This window comes from Sinohyriopsis cumingii, chromosome 4, assembly GCF_028554795.1.
Source record: "Sinohyriopsis cumingii isolate HCF-2022 chromosome 4, ASM2855479v2, whole genome shotgun sequence".
NCBI classification, from domain to species: domain Eukaryota; kingdom Metazoa; phylum Mollusca; class Bivalvia; order Unionida; family Unionidae; genus Sinohyriopsis; species Sinohyriopsis cumingii.
This window is the reverse complement of record NC_142964.1, coordinates 33135169-33142706: the sequence shown is the minus strand read 5'-3', so window position 1 is coordinate 33142706 and position 7538 is coordinate 33135169.

Sequence of the window (7538 nt, the reverse complement as noted above, 5' to 3'; positions counted from 1 at the left end):
AACGATTCGTGCCTGAAAACACCGTGGCTGTCATCAGTCCTCAAACGACCCACTATGTCAAGCGTCAATACTCGGTCAAAGCCCTACGTTGGTTACATTACTTGTGCGACAAGGAAGACAAATGGATTCAGCATGCCCGCAACGGAGGAGGCGAAAAGACCATCGGAACGTATTCGGTAGATGGCTGAGACTTAGAAAACCCCAAGATCGTGTACGAGTTTAACGGTTGCTTATTTCACGGATGTCCCGTCTGCTACCCTGACCGTGACACTAAAAATCAGTTTTTACAACGGACCATGGAAGACCTGTACCAGGACACTTGTCAGCGACGCCTAAAGCTAGAACAGCAAGGATACCAAGTGGTGGAAATGTGGGAACACGAGTACGATCACCGTTTGAAAACCGATCCCGAGTTTAAACGCCTCGTGGAAAGTTACCAGTTCATGGACCCGCTGAACCCGAGGGATAGTTTGTACGGAGGAAGGACCAATGCCACCTGTTTGCTGTACCAAGCCGACGAAGAGAAAGGAGAAGAAATCAAATACTTGGACGTGTGTTCGCTGTATCCCTACGTGTGCAAATATTGTCGCTTTCCTGTAGGGCACCCGCAATTGTTCACGGAACACATCGACCTGAAAAACATTCGACAATACGAAGGCTTGATCAAGTGTAAAGTTTTGCCTCCCACGAACCTATACCATCCCGTCTTACCTCACCATTGTCAAGGCAAACTGATGTTTCCCTTGTGCCGTACTTGTGCCGAAACGTGCAACCAGGACCAACCTTGCCATCACAGCCAGGAAGAACGTGCCTTGACGGGAACCTGGGTCAGCGTGGAATTGTTCAAAGCTCTGGACATGGGATACCAACTGTTAGAAGTGTACGAAATTTGCCACTTTCCCAAGACACAACAGTACCACAAGGGTGACCCTACTCAGAAAGGCATTTTCGCCGACTACGTGGATGCCTTTTTGAAACTGAAACAAGAAGCCAGCGGCTATCCTTCCTGGTGTCACACTCCCGAAGACCAAATACAATTCAAAGAGAAATACTACGCACAAGAAGGCATCTCTTTAGACCACATCGAAAAAAACGAAGGCAGGCGATCGTTTGCCAAAGTGATGTTAAATTGCTTGTGGGGTAAAATGGCACAACGACCGTGTTTACCCAAGACGGAATATTTGACAGAACCTTCCCGCTACTTCCAGATGATTCACGACAAAAACCAAATACACGAAACACGTGGACGTCGTTCGAGAGGATTTGATCTTGGTCAATTACGAAGAAGATCTGGACTTTGTACAAGACGACCCTTTTGGAAATGTCAGCATTGCGGCTTACGTGACAGCTCATGCTCGCTTGAAATTGTACGAAGCTTTAGAACTGTTAGAAGAACGCGTCCTGTACTTTGACACGGACAGTTGCATTTACATCCATCACCCGATTCAACAGCACCCTGACATCGAAGGAGACCGTTTAGGAGCCTGGACAGACGAGCATCCCGACGACAAGATTCTAAGTTTCGTCAGTGGTGGTCCCAAAAATTACGGCTACGAATACCGGGACAAACAAGGAGAAGTGCACACGACGTGCAAAGTGAAAGGACTGACTCTGAATCATCGTACCAGTCGAGTGGTCAACTTTGGGGTATTGAAAGAAGCCTTGCAATCGGGAGAGGATGGAAACTTTAAAGTGACCACCTATCAACCGAACAAGATTGTACGTTTACCCACTCACCACATCGTCAGTCGACCCTTGGAAAAAGTCTACCAAATTGTATAACAGAAGCGAGTGCGACTTCCCAATCACTTCACCTTACCGTACGGTCACGTCGGTATTGGTCTGTATATAAAAAGGAACCCTAGGCAAGATCGATAGTTCATTGTTCATTGAAGTAACTTACCATGTCGTTGACGAAGAAGAAACCAGATTGGTTAGGAGTCAAATGTTGGACATCACCGAGACCAGGGTTTTGAGGCTTGGACACAAGAGGTGGCCTAGTATGCACGAGAGTTATTCAAGGAAAAAAGTTACTTTTCAACCTGTCTTAGTGACGGTGCCAGAAGAACCCGTCACCCAGGACAGGACTGTCGTGGACAGGCCTGAAAGACCCTTTCGGGAGGACACTTGTGTGACCTTACCCCTACTATAGAACTGGTTAAAACTTTACCCAAAACATATTGTACAGACACTTGTGTTTATTCCACGTTCATGGTTATCATGTGCCTTTTATTCTTGTACTTAAGCCTTTGGTTTTTATATATTTTTTGTCTTTCGTATTCATGTTTGAAAAAAACATTCAATAAACGTGTTCTGAAAAAGTATATAAACTCTTGTCTTGTTTGTTTTTCGTGTCACAAGTGACATTTCTCACACCATGGCTACCTCTGCTGTCTCTGCTCCCTCTTCCTCTACTGTCAAAGTCATCGACGAACACTTAGATCGTGCCAGTTGGGAGGCTTTGTATCTTCGCCATCCCTTTAACATGCTCATTGCTGGACCTAGCGGTTCAGGCAAAACCGAATTCGTCAAACGTTTGATCGAACATAAACATCATTTGATCGATCGACCCCCTCAACGAATCGTGTGGTGTTACAAAGAGTGGCAATCGGCGTACAGCCTCTTGCGAGAAAGTCAAGGCGATTCCATCGTGTTTGTGGAAGGCATTCCTAAAGAAGACGACGGCATCGTCTCTGACTCCCGTCTAACCCATTTGGTCATTTTCGACGACATGTTAGGAGAAGACGAAGAAGAAATTAAACTGTGGTTCACGCGCAAAGGGCATCACCGTAATGCCAGTGTCGTTTACATCACCCAAAATTTGTTTCAACAAAGTAAAGCTCATCGCACCATCAGTCTCAATGCGCATTACGTGGTCTTGTTTAAAAGCCCTCGAGATAAATCGCAAGTGCAAGTCTTAGCCAAACAGTTAGGAACGCCTTGGCTGACTCAGGCGTACGACGATGCCACTCAAACTCCACACGCCTATTTACTCGTCGATTTGAAACCTACGACCCCCGAGGATTTGCGATTTCGTACCCACTTGTTTCACCACTGGTGCCAAGACGGAGGGCCTGTCCTGTACACGTTTCCGTCCTCGACTTCATTTCACTCCCCATAAAAAAATCTATAAAAACCTCAGACCCTTTTTCGTCTGTCTCACTCCAGTGCGAACATGACGTCCCTTCAGCCGCATCTTCCCGTCAAATTGATTCGTGCCTTGTATGGCATCAGTCGAGAAAAAGATCCACAAACACGAGCTCGTGTCTTAGAAGCTAGTCTCAAAGAAGTCTTTCGATGGTTCACGGTGACGGCACGTCAATTACTCCAAGGAATCATTCAGATTCCTCATCAAACCAAACGCTTTTTCGATCGAAACAAAGTCGCTTTGGTCCAACTGGCCGATCCCCGCATCGACACTCAAACCAAAAAACAAATCATTTTGAAACCTGGAGGGAGCGGTACTCTAGGAGGGGTCATCATTCGCTCACTCTTAAGATGGGATCCTAATGCCCCCAAAGTTATACCCAAGACAAAAGTCCAACGAAGCCCCAAGAAGAAAAAGACCAGGTCCCCAAGGAGAACTTCTCCAGTGGCAGGACCCTCCTCTGACCAGATACCACCACCACCACCCCGGAAAAAGAAAAGAAGCCCCCAGAAAAAGAAAAGTCCACAGAAAACTAGTCGCAAGAGAGGCACTTCGGCCAGGACGCAACCTTACACTCGCAAACCACGACCTGCCACGGCGGTGACTGCGTCTCCGGCAGCCTCACGTTTGTCCACTTCTCCGTTAATGACACCCAGAACTGAAGAGTACTTGGAGACGTTGATCACACCAAGAACTTCTCCGTTGATGACCCCCAAAAGAACTTCCCCAGTGGCAGGACCTTCCAATTTAGTGGCAGTGGCTGCTGGTCACAAAGTACCTTCTCCCAAAATCAAAGTTCAAGAAAGATCGGGCATGTTACAAGGTTTACTGGATTTGTCCAAGCAAGAACTGGCTCGATTTAGTCCGTTACGTACCCCTGCACGACGTGTCATGCCTGTCCTCAAACTGATACGACGTAAAGACAATCAGTGGCGACGCGTTCCAGTATAAAAAAGGCATGTGACCAAGTCGGGTATCAGTGTTTTTTGGTGCTCCTGAAGACTCAAAGATGTCACCCTCCAGAAAACCCCAAGGAAAGAAAAGGAAAGGACTGCCACCACGTTTAGCCAAACATGGGGACATGTTATCTGTCCTGTCCAAAGCTTCTCCACCCCTACGAAAAAAACTCATTCAAACAGCCTCCAAAGAGGTCATCGATACCGTGTGCGAATGTTGTTTGAACGTTTTGAAAGGCACGATCCCTTTGTCCAAACACCAGAAACAATGCTTAGACAAACATCTTCACGTTCTTCGCCAAATGGTTCAAAAGAAAATTCCCATTCGTCAAAAAAAGAAGATGTTAGTGCAACGTGGAGGTATTTTACCTCTCTTGTTAGGCCCCATACTGAAAGGAGTCTTGGGAACCATGTTGGGAGGACTGGTGGGAGCAAGATAAAAAGGCCTCGGAAGTTCCAAGATCTCAGAATCGACCCCTGACAACCCCATGGAAGGACGAAAACTAGCTTTAGTGCCTTACAAACGATGGATGGAATACCATCGGTGGCAAGAACAACACACCCCGCATTTACCTCCCAATCCCCATTTGAGCGAGATGTCCCAGTTACAACACGAATTGCAGTCCTTGATGGATCGCCAAGATTTGTCCGAAACAGAAAAATCGCAAAAGTACGGTCAACTCTTGCAACGACTGCAACTCTTTCACCAGAAAGCTTTAGACGAAACAGCTCTACCCACTCTGAAAGATTTTAAGACCTTGATGAAAAGTCCAGCACCATCACCAGTACCAGTACCAGTACCAGTACCACCAGTACCCGTGACCAAGACAGAAAAAGGAGAAGAAGAGGAAGGGTTTCAAACTCCACCAGAAAAAGTACGCAAGTTAACAACACCACCTACCTCCAGAATTGGATGGATTAAAAAGATGATGGCCACCCCTTCTTCCTCACAAGAGAAAAAGAAAGTGAAGACAGAAGTGAAGACAGAAGTGAAACAAGAACCGATATCCCCCGCTCAGACATCCTTCTCCTCTTCGACACCTATTGCTGGCCGCACACGCAAAGCATTGCAATCCAAGAAAATACCCCAAGAGAAAAAGAGTAGCATCCTCCAAGAGTGGGTGTCTTATTAACACACCAACCAACACAAAAAAATGGAAAAAGTCTTAGCCAGCATTTACTACGATCCCTCCCATCCTGCAGGTTACGCAGGAGTTCAAAAATTATATCGTGCTGCCAAGACACGACTGAAAAGTCTCCGTTTACCTCAAGTGCAACGATGGTTACAAGAACAAGCTACCTACACTTTACACAAACCCATTCGACTCAAGTTTGCCAGAAGTCGCACCCGAGTGGAAGGCATCGATCATCAATGGCAAGCCGATTTAGCCGATGTCTCTCATTTGGCCAGCTACAATCGTGGCTACAAATATTTGTTTTGTGTCATGGACGTCCTTTCCAAATTTGCCTGGGTCGTGCCCTTGACTTCCAAATCCAGCAGCGAGTTAGTGCGAGCCCTGCAACGGGTGTTGAAACAAAGCGGTCGTCACCCTCTTCGATGGCAAACGGACAAAGGCACCGAATTTCTGAACCAAGCTTTCCAAAAAGAATTAAAGAAACGTGACATTCATTTTTTTACCACCGAGAATCCCGAAACCAAAGCCAGCATCGTGGAACGTTTTCAACGCACTTTGAAAGAACGCATGTGGAAATATTTTACGCATCACCACACTCTGAAGTACATCGACATCTTACCGCACCTGGTGCAAGCGTACAACCAATCTTACCATCGAAGCATCGGACGTGCCCCGCAGGACGTGACTCCCGACAACGAAGTGTTGGTGTTTGAACGTCTGTATGGTACGTCCCCGACGAGGGCTGTCCCCGAGAAAAGTGGAATGTTGGCCGTAGGAGATTGCGTGCGCATTGGCAAAACCAAACGCACCTTCGACAAAGGTTACTTACCTAACTGGACGACCGAATTGTTTCGCGTCACTGGACGAGTGCATGGCCGTCATCCTGCCGTCTATAAATTGGAAGACATGAACGGAGAAGTGCTCAAAGGAACGTTTTATTAGCCCGAGTTACAACGTGTCACCAAAAAAGAAGACGACGTGTACGACATCGAAAGCATTCTCGAACGCAGAACCCGTAAAGTGGGCAAACGACGTGTCAAAGAAGTCAAAGTACGTTGGAAAGGATATCCACCCAGTTTCGATTCTTGGATCGACGCTTCGCAAGTCATCGACTATAAAAAGAAGTGACCATCATGCCCTTTCACACAGCAGACGCAGCTACGTAGACCACTCCTCCTTCACCTAGTTCTTCTGTGCAAGATTTACAAAAACAACCCTTGTGGGTGTGGTGTGGAGAACGTGTGCCTAAAAAGCAAATCGTCTTTTTCTGCCAAATCTTCGTGGTGTATTGTGTCATCGGGGCAGCCATCGCCAATTTGAGTTTGCAACAAGGAGACAAACAATTGTGGACCATTTTATTGAGCAGTTGCATCGGTTACCTGCTTCCTAATCCCTCCCTGAAATTCACCTCGAACGGGAACCCCGGGAACCTTGTGTCCAGTGCCAGTGCCAGTCACCACTTCAATCACAACCAGAACCCCATTTTGGGCGGAGACACGCCTCTGACGTCCAGTAACCCCTCGGACAGCCACAGAACTCTGGAATTATGAGTCACCAAAACCAATTTTACTTAACTTTACCCAGTGACAGTTCCATGGAGGTGTTTCCCAAGAACACGTTGTGCTGTTACACGGCCAAATTACCTCAAGCCATCCAGTTAGATCACGAAGCCCATTGGGAAGTGGCTTTAGTAGAAATGATTCACCCGAGCCAAGTCCTCAATGTCCTTCCCAATCAAAATTTTTTTGATGTGGAAGTTCATGACGAGCAAATGCAACAGTGGATGGATAGCAATGTCAAATATGACAAGAAAACCCGTACACAAAAGTACACCACCTATCACTTGTTCATTCCCCCAGGCTATTATTTTAGTGCTCAACATTTGGTCAGCACCATAACCTCCAGGTTTAATGTCGTGTTTCTGAAAGCTTTGGAGCATGTCAACAAAAATGTCACCATGGAGTACCACAAAGCAGCTCGTCGCTTCTTGATGAAATTTGAACGGAGTAAAATCCTGTCCATTTTATTTTGTCCTGAATTGTTTGACATGTTGGGCGGAGACATGGACATGAGAAAGACCATGCTCAAGAAAAACGAATTACCCATCGTTTACGACAACGAGTCTTTTAGCAAGTTATTTCGTGCCCCGGTAGAACTGAACCAAGGACTGAATTTGATGTTCGTGTATTCCGATGTGGTGGAGTACAACGTGGTGGGACACACCTCCGTACCGTTACTGCGTGTCATTCCTTTCAAAGTGGATTCTGCCACGAACACTGACGAGGAAGGTGGAAACAC